The sequence below is a fragment of the Plutella xylostella genome, chromosome 18 (assembly GCF_932276165.1).
Source record: "Plutella xylostella chromosome 18, ilPluXylo3.1, whole genome shotgun sequence".
NCBI lineage: Eukaryota > Metazoa > Arthropoda > Insecta > Lepidoptera > Plutellidae > Plutella > Plutella xylostella.
This window is the reverse complement of record NC_063998.1, coordinates 6,844,162-6,862,387: the sequence shown is the minus strand read 5'-3', so window position 1 is coordinate 6,862,387 and position 18,226 is coordinate 6,844,162. Positions and strand designations below refer to the sequence as shown.

Genomic DNA, 18,226 nt, shown 5'->3' with positions numbered 1-18,226 from the left:
AAACTATAAACGCGGCCGCGGGAGCTGAGCTAAGGCAGCGACCACACTCAATGGTGAGATCGTAAATCTTGTTGAAATTGTTCTACTTGTAAAGCACCACTGTGTTGACTGTGTTAAGACTCAGTCAGATTTAATGGATTTTTTGATGTTTCTCGAAAAAACTCGGTCGGAAGTTTAAAAATCCGCAATGATTTACAGATCATGATAAATCTGCACTTACTACCCGTACGGATTAACTGATCACAGAATAATAACAAGTTCCTAATGACCTGACCGACGAAATCGGAGGTTTTTTCATTTCGATCTGCATACGCAACGTACGTAGCACGGGGAGCACGACGTGACAAAAAAAAATCTAGCGTCGCGCTCTATCACATAGCATACCTTAAATACCAGTAAATACCTACATATATTTTAGAATAAGTATCTATCTTATTAGGTAGAGGTTCATCATCATATATTATTATAGTCATAATAAATGAAATTGTACTATATTTTTTTCAGAAATAAGAACTTAGGAAGGAAGTTGTAGATAGATTTCTGCATCTACCCTACAAGTGGTTCAAAGACGATGACATTATCATTACCGCTAATCTCTCGCACGCGTTATAGTTATGTTAAGATAATTATGATTAATTAAATTAGAATATGATTAATTACTTACAGCACAACGCTGGTAACACACATCAGAATTATATATGTTTTGTAACAAAATTGATGTATATAATAAGTATATGAAAGTATTGCATTATAAACAATATTATTATGCCGACTTTTCTGTAAGTTCTGAAATATATTTTCATTCTTTTGCATTATTAATAATTATCAATGAGAATTATGAGTAGTGTAAAGTACACCTTATACAGCTATTTATAAAAACTATATTTTTGTGTAACAATTAATATATTGATTGATATTTCAGACAATTTGTTTGCCAAGTCAAAGTAAAAATGAATTACTTACTTGCCACAATTTTTCAGATTATTTTTTTCAAAACTTTCATGCAAAACTCAAAATTTCTGAAAGTAGCTATTGGATGTTGAAACAATTTGCAAGGAATCGTTTTCAATAAATTAAGGGTCGTAATAAGAGGGAGAAGATAATATAAATTATTTTGAAGTAGCCAGAGTCCCCCGTAGCTAGGGGCATTTTATTGATTGAAAAATACTTAGATACTTTTAAATTGAGTGCAGGGTTCTACCTTTTTTGGCATAAGATTTTTTTGCCTAATCTCGTATTGCATAGTAACGTTTGGTCAAAGTCTCGTTACGCCGAAAATCGTATGGCATAAATCTCGTTTAGTAAAAAGTTATTTCGCATAACATTGTTTAGCCTAATAATGGTATGGCCAAATCTTGAATAGCCTAATAATGCTATGGCATAGGTTTATACAAAGTAATAATATTCGTTTGGCTTTAACTTTGACGGAGCGTCTCCCTACATAGCGCAAACTGGTGCCTTGTATTGTTTCCGCTGTTTGGAAAACGCTCCGCTCCGCTTCGCTGCGCTCCGCTTTGGTTTTGATGAACATGTGCACCTAACACGCTCCTCCTCGCTTTGCTCGTCGTCGCACCTATTTTTAGGTTTCGATCTCATGGGGTTTGTAATAATTATATTGGTAGTTAACTTTCTATTTTTTGATCATACAATATCGTGATTTTCGGGATGTAGGAGAAAAATACCACAATTTGTACATTTACTACATTACTTAATATATTATTTATTAAGATAACATTAGGAGAAACAAGATTATACATAGGTATAGACGAACATAAATTTGAGCAAACGAAACTTAGGTGTTTAAAGATTGTGCCTAAAGAGTTTTAGACGAAACGAGCCTTATGCCACATAAGTCTTGGCAAAGTGATGGTTCGGCCAAAAAAGTTTAGACCATACGAGTTATGCGAAATGAGTTTTGGTCAATAAAGATTATGCCAGATGAGCGGAACCCTGAGTGCAGGTATTTTTTGAGGGGAGTTATATCTACCTGCTTTTATTAAATACTAGCTGTTCCCGCGCGCTTCGCTTCGCCTTAAAAAGTTTTCCCGTGGGAATTCCGGGATAAAAAGTAGCCTATGTTTTTTCCCAGTATCTAGACCGTATGTATACCAAATTTCATTCAAATCCGTTCAGTAGTTTTGGCGTGAAAGAGTAACAGACAGACAGACAGACAGACACAGTTACTTTCGCATTTATAATATTAGTTAGGATTTTTTTGATGGTAGAGTCCATATATTAGCAATTAAAACGAACTTCAGTTGATCAAATTCATACTGACAATCAATAAATATATTTTATAAGTACAATTTCAAATAATATTACGTGTAGCGCTCGGTAAAAGTGACCCTAAAGTATGAAGTACCAAGTATAGGTACCTACTTACTCTAATGCCTTAGGTAGGTATTCATAATTCAGTAAGATTATTCATTTGCAAAAGTTTAATTATTGTGTCGTTCGTAACTCGTAACACAGCTATGTACTGATTATACGTCACATAAGATTGTTGATAAAAAATATAAGTAAACAGTACAAATGATTTCAACAAAGCTTCCTTCCTATTGTCTGCAAACTAGACAACCAACTGCTATAAGAAAGTGACAATAATTAGCATGCGACAAAGACTGTCTACGTCGGAACGGCTTGGTAATGCATTTCCAACCATAATATTTAGGTACTAAAGTTGCTGAAACGGCTAGGAAGACCGAGCATAAACGGGTCTTCAGTTACCTAAGAGAATTGAATTCATTAGTTTCTGCTCCACGCTGTATATAGCAAGTAGATACAAAGTACACTCGCTGTTGAAAATGATTAATGAATGATGAACAATAATTTATTTGAGTAACATTAGTTTGTACTTAGTATCTGCTATTGTAGTGAAACTGTTACTATACAGGGTGTACATCCTGTATTTCTATGTATACTTACCAATACCCCATACGCCGCTATTATAATAAGCGAATGATTAGGTGCTTAAGTATCGTTGGATTGGATACCTACTCACCCGCCTAATTATTTCATGTTAATTTAACACAAACTTACAAGTATATACTTACCTTATGTAGGCAGGATGGTATTCGTGTGTGTTTTAATTTAATGAAACAAACAATATTAACGTATAAATTGACGCAATGCAACGCAGCAGTGGGGTCTAGCTCCTTTGGTCGAAGTCTAGCTCTAACGTAACGTATGTCTATGGTACGAAATTTAAACCTTTATAAATATAACTTTCCTTGCTGACGGTACCCACTCTCCTTAGCATCCCGTGTTCAAAATTAATTATTAATTTATTCCATACGTTGAGGACTTCGCTTTCATACCCATATTACCTGGCTCCTTGGTGACCAGTGGCGCAGTGGTTAGTAACGTTGGTTGCTGTCCCGCAGGTCTTAGGTTTAATATTCGCGAGATTAATATCATTTTTTAACAATAACATTTTAAGGAAATCAACTTACCATTAAGTACAATGTAAGTACGTACATACTTAATTAGTATTGCTTAATTTAACCCACCTGAAACAAGAAAAAAATACAATTAATACCTAATAATAAGTAATAACTTCCAAATCCATATAAAATGTCAAAGTAGGATTAAGGTACATAAGTCCATAGAAAGTAAATAATTAAATAACTAGTAAAATTGCTAAATACATTCAATGATCGCTCCTAAACGCAGTCATCACCGCCTATTATAGTGTACCCCTTCGCGCTAAGCGCCTGATATATTACTCACAGCAATACACACAATGTACACAACTTCACATAGATCATGGCGCCTCGGCAGGCGTCTGCTAGATTGTAATCGTATTGTATTGTATTTGGAACATAATTGATAGGCTGTTGTGCCTAATTTCAGAGAGTGTCAGCATGATTTTATACGACAGGTAGGTATCTAATTGTGATGTTTCAGAGGGAAATGATTTGTAAGTAAGTAGGTACATTTTACAGGCTATGAAATTAAAGATCGTCGTCGCATCGCACGCCTAGAGGATTTTAAATGATAAAGTCTTAATTATTTGTAATAATATCTCATAAAATTATACAGTCGTCTTACCTATTGTATATTATTTTAGTGGCTGTAGGCCTACGTAGGCCTAACAAAAGAGTTGGGGAATAAAAAGTTCTCGCGGTAATTAAAGTCTTAAGACGAGCCGCACTGAAAGTTGCCAGTAGGGAGGTGCTAACTTTTTGTATCCTAACTTAATATTATAAATGAAAAAGTAACTGTGTCTGTCTGTCTGTCTGTTACTCTTTCACGCCAAAACTACTGAACGGATTTGAATGAAATTTGGTATACATACGGTCTAGACTCTGGGAAAGAACATAGGGTACTTTTTAGGCGAAGCGAAGCGCGCGGGAGCAGCTATTATTTTATAAAGGCTGATATTAGGTTTACACTTTGCTTATTTTCTAAACGCGTCTTCTGAATGACTGAGACAAGAACATTTCAATTCCATTCATTAATATTATTCAGTTTTTTAATAGGAAATTTCTAAAATTTCAGTAATGTAAACTAAAAAAAAATGACTCTACACAACCTCCAGAAATTGTAATTACCTACTTATACATAGATACTTAAATATAAATAAGCCACTTCAACTACACTGTCTGCCAAAACCTAATTATATAAAGTAAGCTATTATTATAAGCACAAGTAACCGAGCAAAAAAACCCTGAAATACAGGTGGTGCCTCCTTAAAACTTGGTAGCAGGCTGGACACAGTTGGAGTCGCAGAGGGGTCACTCTCTAAATCTACGAACGAACGAACGAGAACTGTTGCAAAATCGACACGCTTAATTCAAAGAGATAGAGTCGCGGTTAGCGTTGCAGTTTTGTTTTTCCGAAACTTCGGAGCGCTGCGCGAACCACGGCTCTATCTCGTTGTATTAAGCGTGCCGATTGCGTGAAAATATTAATTAGTTCGTACGTTGATTTAGAGTTTAGAGAATGACCCCCCAGACATGAGAAAAAATATAATTGCAGCACAACTTCTAGCAAGAAACTTCCGACGGCGAAGATTTTTTTTTTCTTACACAATTCCACGTTCAGCTGCTAATTGGCACATTTCAAACTTCGCGTTAGTTAGGCAGTAAGTTCATTAGGAATTACTTAGTGAGGTTTTGAAATGGCGTTAATTTTACTTTGGGAATAGGTCAAATTTGGATTCGATAAAATAATATTAGCGTAAGTATGATAGTATCACTTCTTGGTTTTGGTGCAATACTGAAAGTGCTAAGCTTGCTAAAATCAACAAAGAGTTATTTTCATAGAAAGTTTAGATACTTATCTATATTCAAGCCTCAAGGACCAACCCTATCAATCAATATAAATAAATAAAACGCACATTTACTGTAAGATGTTTGATGATGATTTCCCTAGGGGAAATTTCTACTAAACATTGAGACTATTTAGGTACAGTAAGGTGCAGATAAACCTGACCCCCCTCAGAAGCATTGTTAGTATGAGAGGGGGGTCAGGTTTCTCTGCACCTGACCGTACTATACTACTTTTGCAACATCCTATATATATATATATATATATCTTCCACTTGTATATATAGCACTACATTTCTGCTTCTTCTCACATAATTTTATTGATTTCAATTTTTTACTGCTCCTTAGATCAGATAAAATAATTTATTACAATAACACAAGTATGTATACTTACCTCTACATAATATTAAGTCATTTTAAATTGACGACCAACTTTATATTGCTCTCGCTTTTCCGCAAGTTTTTAAAACAAGAGGTAGATAGTGGAATACTACAAACACTTTAGTAGACTCGTAGCCCTGGGACAGTGATCATCATTAACTTGACGCAGAGGGTCACTCTCTAAGGCCCGGGTCTCCTATTTACTCCGTAGGTCGCGTCAAGTGTCACCGCCGTAGGCCGCGTCACAATGCTCATTATGTCTACGCGCCAACGTCGGCGTGTGAGGGAGACCGCATCAGTACATTTCTATAGTGAGCATCGTGACGCGGCCTACGGCGTGACGCTGGACTCGACCTACGGCGTAAATAGGAGACCAAGGCCTAAGTCAACGAACGGATGAACGAGAAATGTCGTACAATCAGCACGCTTAATACAACAAGATAGAGTAGGGGTTCGCGCAGCGGCTGTCTGAAACTTTATTTTGTGTCATATAGAGTGACCCCCCAGGGTGGCGGGCTAGGCCCTAATTGAAACAAATATTTGGGTAGAGCTACTTCCAGCAGCGACCGCTAAGCGAGAGGTTATTTTGATAGATCTCTGTGTTTATGCAAGCTTATTGGGGTGCAACCGATAGTACCGATACCAATGTAGAGACGGAATATTAATTGTGATAATTTTATATAGTAAAATTGTTATGTTAGAGCTATAATTTATATGAAACTAAGGAATATTAAGTAAGATATAAGAATACCCCCATAATCCTAAAGGTCATAAATAAAAAAATCTTGAGGTAAACAATAATGCAATCGATATAGCAAGCTCAATTTTTTCTAAACATGACGTGTGACCCCACTACACGTCCGCGGATGCGTCCGGAGATGCATCCGGAGTTGACCTCCGCGGACGTGTAGAGGGGGTGATTTGGGCATCTGTTGTAGGTATTTGACGTCTGCAGACGCATCTGCCACCAATCCGCTTGTTGTCGGTTTTTCTGGCATAGCGACCACACGTCCGCGGACGCCTCGGTCAGTGAGTCCAGCATCTTTCTCTTCTCCACTTCTTCTTGATAACTCGACTGCGATGCAAACTCAAGTAGTAGTTAAAAGTACTAAACACATAAATAGCTGCGACGGCAGCGGTTTCGATGTCCATGTTTGCGAGTAGCGTCTGCCGATATTGAACTCAGACTGACCGATCAACAGACGTGTGGTCGCTTGTAGAGATTTGTCTGGAGATGCATTCGCGTACGTCTGCAGATGTATCGGCAGACGTGTAGTGGAGCCATACATGTATTGTTTGTGAGTGTGATAGGATTGTGTTGTTTTATTTTATCCATACAATAAATATTATTTTTTATGACTTTTACACCTAAAACACAAATTAAACCTCTTAACTAAGGTGACATCGTTCATTAAAGCCAAGTGTCTCCATGAACACATTTCATTGAGAATGCTTCTGATGCAAGCGAAAACAACCCTCATTTTGCGAGTGTTAGAAGTTTTGCAACTTGCATTCGTAGTGCAAACGGAACCTCATATGTGTTTCCTTCAGGCTTCAGGCTGAAGTTAAGTGCTACCTAATTGAGCGACTCAACTAGTTTAGTCTTCAAAGATTCTTGTAGAGTTTGAGGATGCCTGTGATTGGCGTTGAACAGGGTCTATAGATTGAAAATCTGTTAGAGGTATTAGTTGATTAAAGACATTTACAAAGAGGCAATGTGCCTCGGTATGGCTATATTTTATATGCGGGCAACATAAAATGTTAGTAAGTATAGCTACTGCTAATTTGTAACATTTAAGTAAAACAATTTTTTCATAAATAAATGTAAGTATTTTTAGCTGCTTTATAATTTTGTTAAAATATGATCAGGGAAATCGTAATATCGATTTCGAATCCTCGATAGTATGAAAATTTGCCTTCGTTTTAGGTAGGTAATAAGTAAGTCATAAGTGATTAGTATAGTTGCTTACTAACTTCAATAATAACCCCTTATGTTTTAAATTAATATTTATGTAAGTATACTCAGTAAAAATTAATACGTCTAAATTCAACTTCCGTCGTAAAGATCCAGCCTTGTGTGTTCTGCTCTTATAACAGCAGCAAACTCTTGACGCTATCCAATTATTGAGACAATTATCACATGCAGCTGCCCAGGTGGCTAGACCTAGACTAAAGTTTAGACTACCTGAGGACGTCTGAGGGTCCGTAAATGAATGTTGGAAGTACCCTCCATTTAACTATTTAGAGGTCCCCTTAATTTACTTAGAATTAGTTAGAAACTCTGGGAGTGGGCTTGGGCGGGCACTGCTTCTGCGAGTCTACCATTAAATTCTATAAATATTATGAATATCTATGTTCATTTAAAAAAAGCCATTGTAAAAGGATCATATAGTCACATAGTCACTATCAGTTACAGTCAACAAGTTTCTCTAGTCTGGACCATGGATAACCAATCATATCAACAACCAGACAACAAATAATAAAATTAACATGATATACCTAAGTACAAGAAATAGAGCATCCTTACCATCGTTCTTGCAATTTTTCCCAAAGCCCAATTCCCAGTGCGGGAAAAAGTAATCGGAAGGAGTAGTCGCTTACCCGATAGCGGTAAAATAAAAATTGCACTTTATTGGTGCATTTTATATCCAATTACTGCATACACGATTTTCTTACTACCATTTCTGCGGATAAATTGCGAAAATCATACCATCAATGTTGTTTTTATGGCATACTAGTAAAGTTACGGTTGAATGGGGTAGGTAAGTTAAAAATATATAGTAATCGTAGGTAGGATGGGTCCAAAAGTTCTAAGCCCGACAATGAAAGAAAAGTAGTCTAAATTTAATTTTTGTTTTTCAACATAGTCTCCATCTAGCTCAACACACTTCTCCCACCTGCAACTTGTTTATCCCCTCAAAAAAACCGATCGGTCACATTGTCGTTTATTGCGACTATAAATATCTCTTCAAACTGGTCAAAAATTTCAAGTTGAAATAAAACCCCAATTATTCCGTTATTATGTGTCGCATAACTAATGCCTGTTATCTGCCATCTTACCAATGGTCAAACTTCAGTCAGCCAGTACCAGATCACTAATTTTATCTAGCTTTTCCTTCGTGGTAGTAAGCATTCCACTTCTAGGATCATCTTCAATGCTCTAGCTATACACTTTTATATACGACGATACGATAGAGCAGATTCCCCTAAACTGCTCTCCAGCCTATTTTAATATAACCACTTCATCTACTATAAAAGTTATGAAATTGCTTAATAAAATACAGGAGTATAATACGTAGACGTAACTAAGAAAACTTAATTTACCTATAGATATTAGGTATTATAAGTAACTGTTTAAAACAGACGTGGGCGCAGGGCTTACGCCATGTCCTGTTATAAACAGCCTTCGCCAACAAGTCCTGAGCTTTAGCAGCTTTTAAACGGTAAAGTTCTATATTTGAATCCAAATGCAATGTGACCTTTATGCTGTAACATTATACACACACAAAGCGGTACTTCCTAATTTGTGTAGTAGACGGTTTTTCTTATAAAACTCTAACATGTAAGTTTTTTATCATTTTAGATTCCAACTCGTTAACGTGGCACAGCTTATTGCAATAATTATACCTATGGGTCCCAAACCTCACCAAATATCACCTCACGTGATTAATGGACAACAACTCATGAATTTCAACAACTTTGTTACATTTAAAAAACACGATACTTTGTGGTATCCCGAAAACAGGTCCAAACATAAGATGTTCACTGATAAAATGTAACACTACAGCTGCGGCGACGGCGCGGTGGCAGCGCAATGAATATTCCAAACATAAACATGGCAAATGACGATCGTTGCAACGCAGGCTGCAATGTTATAGGAGGGTTACTCTATAGAGCTTCCACTATATTATTGTATTTTTGACGTTTCCTTGGTCTGGTAAGTAAAGTTGGTTTTCCTTTGTAACCATCAAATATGTATGAGATTTAGAATGTCAAAAAAACAATAATAAGATGGACAGAGTATAGCATTACAAAAAACTATCAAATGAAAGCCAAAATGCTCTCGGTACTACAGAGTCGTGTTAAGCGCAGTCATGGTCCGCTTTACTAATTTCGCTTTTAGTAAGCGAGAGTGACCCACCAGCACGCGTAGCGAAGTGGCTCTTACAGATAATCAAACCACTACCCAAGATTACATCGCTCGGATTAGGTAAGCGCGATTTTATGGCAATTTCTTACAGGTAACATGATACCGATATCTGATATATTATGCTTATGTTTTTCAGTCGAAAAGTGCGAGATATCGAAGAGTTTTCTTTCCTTTTGATTTCGCTAACGTAAAACTTTGTTTGTATTTTGTAGGCTGTAACTATTTTTTTTAAATATCAATAAACATAATAATTGAATTAGATAATTTTAGGAGGGTCACTCTGTGTTACGCAAAACTAGATTTGAGAACACTGCTTCGTTAACCAAGACTCAGTCTCATTGCGTTAACCGTACTGGCTTTCGTTCGATGATTTTTTCGTAAAGCTAAACCCTTCCATATCATAGTGCCTGCGTACGGCTCTACTGTCTCGTTGTAAAACGTATTACGTACAGCTTGAATGACAAAGCTCTCATTTATTAACCCTCCAGGCACCCACTAAGCATACCTACGTACTTATGTACCTACAAAATTTCATGAGTTCCACAACATTGTCAAACGGCAATCGATACCATCCATAAGGCAATCTTCAACACATAGTTGCATCAGTTATGTTATGTAATCCTGCTGAAATTCATACTTCTCCATGTCTATGTTTATACATATACGAGTACCTACATCTATGTATTTACATACACAATATGGACTATGTAGCTTATCCCAAAGGACAAAGGTATGCGGTATAATTCGGGGATATTCCTGTTGGACAAACATTTTCAACTTCATAGTCCTATCCAATGAAATAATTAAATAACTATTATTATTGATAGGGAAAGACAGTGGGAGGAAAACAGGAAAACCGATGCTGACACCATAAGTGCCAATTTCTTCATTCTCGGTTAGAGCATAACCAGGGAGTAGTGGCTAACTTTTGACACATCTGTCATGAATTTTATATGGAGATGACGTTTATTTTTTACATTTACACCTGAAATAAAGATATTATTATTATTATTATTAATTTATAAATCAATCCCTGTCGGTTAGATAACCGACAATGGAGAAATTGGCACTAAACCCTCCCAAGAATGAGGATACGTCGGAGTAGATTTTTTTAAAACTATATAGTTTATTTTTACCTTCTTGTAGTAGAAGGAAAATGAATTATCCTCAGGCATCGCCGGGCCCTAACTCATAGTACAATGGACGGAGTGTCCAAGTTTGGAATTTATATTGAACTCAGTGGAATGTTGCATCAGACAGTCGAGCTCCTTAGTTAGGCTCCGTACGTCCGCCTTCATTATTAGGTATTATGTTTACAATTAAGAGACTGGTAATTATGAATGTATTGAAACCTCTTTGGTTTTTTATATTAAGAAGATACACGGATTAAATTTCATCGTTATTGGGGGAATCAGGGTTGGAATCCCCGGTTAAAAAGTGGCCAATTTCACTCAGGAATAATGTAACTTTTATAAAATAATGGTGAGAGATTTATGAAATAGGTCTAGCAGTTTTTGAGTCTTCCTAAAATCTATCCTATACACTGAGTATACTACACACGGTTGTAAATACATCTATGTATTTAAACTTAGACATAGAATACGAGTGTTGTTATAATGTAACATGGAAAGAGACGAGACGTGGCCAATCCCTGTGTTCAGGGAGCGTGAAGCAAAATGGTCGGTCACGGTCAGGATCCTTCAGCTGTACTGCTAATAATAATGGTTTATACATCGTTAATGTTGCAACAAGGATTTTATCAACCATAGTATCCCAGTGTTGGAAAAAAGAAACTTTGAATTAGACCTACACCAGGTATGACCTTAATTACACTTACTTCACAAACAAAAAAGTTTGTCTAGCTATGAGTACGCGTATTTAGTCGTAATAAATTATAATTCATACACGCTTGTTTCTAGTTTAGTGGTATTTCTCTTTAATCTGTACCAACTAACAACCGTAAAGGTCAGTGCACACAGTCATATTATTGGCATTGAATTTATTATCATGATTCCACAACTGGACCAACAAGGAACACTTTATATGATATTTAGTAGTTCAATTTATCTCGAGGACGATGGTTATAAGTTATAACTATAAGTCCTAACTATGAATATGGAGAGCTAAGTAGTGATTCTGTAAAAAAAGTAAAGAATTTTTTGAATAACCTGACACAAAAATACCTACTTAAAAAAACTAACAAATAGATATATTAGGTATTACGTATGTTAGTTCTAATACACTACGCTACTACCTACAACAAACAGATAATACGCTCTTTTTCCGTCGCAGGCTAAACAATCATCGTACGCTCATCGACGTATTGGATCGATTACACCTAACGAGTACAGTGGCGAGACAGTATCCTCGGCCGATCCTCGACCAATGAACGGCTAGCAAGTGACCGAGTGCGCGGCCGAGTACAATGACTCGCCACTGTACTCGTTAGATATAATCGACCCATAAGTCTAGGTCCATCGACTACTGCAACCTTAGATATAAAATATAAACCATCCTCAGGTCGTAAACAGCTGAAACTTTAAACTGCTCTCGAAAACTCGTTTGTATCTACCTACTAGTATTCTAGGGTCTTTCAAACTTGGTTAAAATAAAATAGGAGTATTTATATACCAAGAGTTAGGGTACAATACTACAAGATTAAAAAAACAGTCATTAAAGGAAACCATATAAAACCCAAACTTAAATAATAATATAATACAAATAAATTTTGTATATGTTCATAATTAAAAATACCACAATTGTACAACATTATAAACTCTATCTATCTTCATAACTAAATAAAACCAACGTAGGTATATAATATTATAATAGGCGGTATAGAAACTTTCAAGTTACAATACAAACCTACGTTCAGAAACACGAGCAGAAATCAGCGATCCCTGGCCACCGCGTAAAAACGTTTGAAGTGCAAAGAGAAAGTTTTAATGGAGTGCAGACAGATAAACTTCTGTTACCACCACTTGCGGGCTGGACCCGAGAGCAGTTCTTAATGATCCTGCCAAATGTAGTAGCACTTTGTTTATGCACATTTTAATTCAGAGTGGAGTTTTATCAGTTCTTCCTCTTATCGTGTCGGTGACACGCAAACAGCAAGGATTTGCCACTGTGGTGAAAAAATTGGTTAGTCAGAACCAGAACGGCTAGCAAGGGTCGTAAATAAGACGTGACAAAAGTTCTCCGTCGCGCTCGCTCTTGAAGCTAGAACTTTTGTCGCGTCTTATATAAATGCGCCCCGTGCTATCCCTTCAGGTTAGTGTTTCTCTGAAAAAACTTGTATGGATCTGAGTTCTGAAAGATGTTTGACAGGCGAGTTGCTAATGTGCCGGTGTTGGTACGTACGGTAGCAGGTCATAGAACGATAGCGCGGACATTGAAACGCATGATAATAATGGTACCTATCTATTGTTTAAACACATTCAATGCTACATGTATGTGTAAAAATTATGTCTATAGCTAGGTACTTTACTTGATTAGATAGTAAATACAACATTATTTATTAAGTTTTATAATGCAGTTTTGTTAATGTGCAGAGTTGTGACGAAATAATATATGGACATGGGTAGCAATTCTGAAGGCACAAATCTTAATTTCAATACTTTACTTTTACTTACTTATTCCCAATCTCCGCTGGGGAGCAAAGGGCCGAAGTGAAGAGCCGCCATTCTTTACGATCTTGGGCCAGCTCAGAGACATCCGCCCAAGACATCCCCGCCTGGCCCATTTCCTTTTTCACAGTGCGCTGCCATGTCTCTCGCGGTCTGCCGAGTCTTCGTTTACCGCCCTCGGGGTGCCATGTCAGCGCTTCCTTTGGGACGTCTTCAGTACGCCTGAGAACGTGTCCTATCCATCTCCATTTGCGTTCTTTTACGGTTTCTGCTACAGGTTTTTGATGTGTTCTGCGCCAAAGTTCCTCGTTGGAGACAAAGTCAAACCAACGGATCCCTAGGATACTGCGTAAGCATCTGTTTACGAAAACCTGTAGCTTGTTCGTGGTTTGAACCGTTTTCTTCCAAGTTTCGCAACCGTAGAGGAGAACGGTCTTTACGCACGCGTTGAACAGGCGGATCTTGGTTTGGAGACGGAATGCGGAAGACCTCCACACTGGGCTTAACATGGCAAAAGCTCCGCGGGCTTTGTTGATGCGGTTGCCGATATCCTCGTCAGTTCCACCATTTGGTGTGATTTTGCTTCCCAGGTAGGTGAAGGTGTCAACATCTTCAATGGATTGGCCGTTGATTTTAAATGGAGTACGGTCCGCAGTCATTACTCGCATTGACTTTGTCTTTTCTCTGTTGAAATGCATGCCCACTCGGTTACCCAAATGGACGAGGTCATTGAGTTTCCTTTGCATATCAGCGCTATTTTCGGAGAAAAGACAAAGATCGTCCGCAAAAGCGAGATACTCTAGAGATGTTCCATCGGACCAATCCAAACCTCCTTTGCCATTCTGCTCCATCATATCCAAAATTACTTCGGTAATCATGATGAAGAGTAGTGGGGATAACATGCAGCCCTGCTTGACGCCAATATTGGGGCTTATTGGTTCGCTCAGCTTCCCTTCGTGGATTACTTGGCAAGTGTAGCCATTGTAGGCTTCTTTAATAAGGTTTCGCATTTTATTCGGAACGTGAAAATATTTCAGCGTATCCCATATCGCTGACTGGTGTACCCTATCAAAGGCCTTCTCAAAATCCACAAATGTCAGGAAAAGGGCCTTTTGCCACTCTGTTGATGCTTCCTGAATTATGCGGAGTGTGTTGATTTGGTCCGTGCAATTTCTTCCCCTGCGGAATCCTGCCTGTTCACTTAATTAAATATAAACCATTATCTTAAATTTGAAATTTTATGAAGAAAATAAATATCTACCTACTTATCCAATTATAAAGACTATCTAATTAAGTTTATGAGTGAATAATTAAGTTGGAATTAATTCACAAAAACTAAATACTTACCTAAAATAATGTTTATATTTTTGCGATGGAATAGTGTTTGGATTATTACTGTACATATTTGATACGCTGCATTCCTCGGACTTGAACCGATTATGCTTATGATATCACCAATCAATGTGGAATGCTATCTCGCATGTTAACCCAAGCCTCGGTGACTCATAACCGTGTTTATCCGGAAATTCATGAGTAAGCTTGCTCTGAGGACGAGCGCAGTTTTTGGTAACATTATATCATAACGTATCATAAAAATAAAGAAATAAATACGAAGTTCATTCATTGATGGGTAGGCCTAAGTTTTAAAATAGAAACATTTTTTTTTTCATTTGCTGCTGTAAGTGTTTATAAAGATTTAGTTGTTTGTTTGTAAGTTTACAAAGTATTATATTTTTACACTCACGGGCAATGAAAAAGTTCCACTCACAAAATGTCGACACCGAAAGACCCCAATTTTTAAAAATATTTTATTTAGAATTTGATCAAAATATTAGTTACCGTTTTTAGATAACAAATAAAGTGTAGCCAACCAAACCAAACCAACAAAACGGCGCGTAAATCTACCAACTAACAAATAAAGTGTAGCCAATTCCTACATTAAAATTCAAGCAAGTATCCCTTTTAGTGTCGATTCGCCTCACATCGTAATCTCTTTAAGGGCTACAATACAGTCCACCTAATAAGGCAGTACTATCAGATCTAAAAGCAAATTTACAAGAGCTAACAGATTACAAGGTTTCCTATTTAGGTGTAAAACGTGACAAAATGTGTTGGAACCCATAAATTCCCGTTGTCTACACGTTTTGGCTTGAAAATGCTAATTCATATTGCTTTACTTGCATCTTATGTAAATATTTAACTTAAAGTCTGTCCATTTTCCAATAACTATTGATTTATACTTTTAGGTAAACGGATGGAGAATTAATTGTAAATTCTCAATTCGTACATAAAATAATAAAGTATGTCAATAAGTATATTGAAAAGAAGGTCATGTGTCCTGATCAAAGTCTTTTATCCCTTGGATCTCTAAACGCATAGATACTAATATTAAATATTAATATTAAACACTTTCACACGAAGCAGCACTGTAAAATCTGTGAAGTTCCATCTGCATCTGTATTGTTATATAATCCCACTAACTGTATACAATGCTTAAGTACAGTTACATCCCAGAAAATCACTAAAATCCAATAAGTATATAAAATCGGTACGAAAGCTCCCCAAGAATAAATCCAAGACTGGGTAGGTATAGGTTGGAATCTTAAGGTGCCCATTGTACTTATTTCGCCACATCTTATCTTAAGATCTCAAGCGAACAATCGCTTAAGATTTAATGTTAAGCTCCAGAGATAATAACGAGAGAGGACATTGCTCTTTAGTCTTGATTATTGCATAATGTAAAACGCTTTTGGAAGTTATTTTCGAATAAAATCTGCCAAAAATAAGCTTTTTATATCGATGATATGGTGGCTTCGTGAACTTAACTTCAATCAAATTCTTGACGTTTTACACGCAAAAAAAAACCCAATTAATGTATGGTATGTATGATGTAAGATTTCCTTACTGCTTCTTTGGTTTTTTTTTTTTTATAAAATAGCTAACTCCTTATTTTCTGCAGAAAATGCAGTCCGATATCCGGTTTCCGCTTGATCGTGCAAATGCAAATGTATTAATTATTAGGTGTTGTCCATAATTGCCGCATAAAAAACAAATATGACATGCCATGCCGACCATAGCTGGGTGGAAGTAGAAAGGCATACATCTTCATCACGCACTACTATATTTACATTATCGGCTTTTATGTATTAGAAAAGATGATTGTAGTAAAATACAGAAAACCACACTAAAATAGTTCCCGGAGACGGGTGAGTTCCTATTTTTTGATCAATTTGAATTTCAATCCTCGTTATTGGTTGAAATCAAGTTGAATATCATATGACTCCTTCTGGAAGAACAATCATATTATCACTCAGTGGATCAGTGATAATCCAGCTAAACATAATACACTCATATGCAATAAAAAAGTTCCACAATTATTGAAAAAATAAAAACATAGTTTAGGCTATAAATCAAATCACACTCAGATTATCATGTGTTTAATCATAATTATTATTGAGTTTGATTGTAAGAAAAAAAAAATTTCATATTTTCTTTCTAGAAGAGAAAATCTCACTGAATAGACACTTAGAAGTAGTAAAGTAGAGACGCAAAATCGTCAAAGGATATCTAGGAAACAGTGAATTGAAACTAATTGCATTCAATCGAAGTTGTCACTCTTGCATTGCTGTGGAGTGAATTCAAACGAATGACCGCTACGATCAAGGAAGTCATCAATTTATCTTATTCCTGTATAGATCTATTGCCCAACTGTGATTCGTTACAAGTAAAGTTACTTCAGTGAGAAATTACAAAATCTTTTTATAATCCTTTGCTATATCGATTTGAATATTTGGTTTTAAAATGTCAATACCGCAGACAAATAAGTGTATGTAGCTATAAATATAAATTTTATAACACCCCTTCTGTCTATCGGGGATCAAAACAGGATTATCCGCACCACCGATATAGCAAATGACTTGCTAACTGAGAGGACTCTGCGAGGGTGACGACCACGGGCTTGCATCGGAATCCGCGCCGCGCTCCAATACATCATAAGGACATTTGCCTTCAATTTCAAACGCATTCTATTTGCAAATGCCTCTCTAACTGGTAAATTTCAGAGTGGGTCTCGTGCCAATCCATGCGGCACAAAGCAATTGAAGTTAATAAAAATGCAATTCGCGTAATACGCCCCGAGTCTATTTACGTCCCTTTAATGTTAGTGCACTGATGCATTCAATGAATAAGTAATGCGTTTTGCATCTGACGACGTTTAAGAACAGTAAATACCTCGGCATGTCTAGACAATACAAAACGTCCGCGAGTGTTGTTTTATTTCTGCGATGTATCAGATCTCAGTACCTCTATTTGCTAAGTAGGTATTATTATTATGGTTCAGTCCGAGACACAATTGATTTTAATTGTGTCTGCTCCCTCCAGTAACTAATTCTAGTGTTGGAGTGGACGAGGTATCCAGAAGAATTGAGACGAAAACCAGGTGAACCTAACGCAACGTCTTTAGGTCCACTGAACTGACGAGGTATAGTAACCGTCAGTGGTCGCATGGAAAATGCTGAAGACGAAGATGAAATCTAATATCCAGCAAAATGAGGTAGGTACGCTGGGAAAAAAAGATCAAAAAATTACCAACAGTCCTACTAGATAGTAGACCTACCTACCTACCTACCTTGTAGACCTACAAGTGATTCTACTGCGAACAACCGCAGTGACTATAATGTTGGCAGATGATTGTTATTTTATTAACCCTTTAAACAAATAGAAACGTTGACATAATTAAATTGTTTTAGATCTTAAGGTTGTAATACCGTAATTTCAAAATATTTTGTTTTTTTTTTTCA

At 36.7% G+C, this 18,226-nt stretch overlaps 1 protein-coding gene across 2 annotated transcripts in view; it reads right to left on the bottom strand.

Moving 5' to 3' along the window:
* The window catches only part of LOC105386506 (protein sprint), a 201,697-nt gene that overhangs the window by 106,928 nt on the left and 76,543 nt on the right, over positions 1-18,226 (bottom strand). The window lies entirely within an intron of this gene.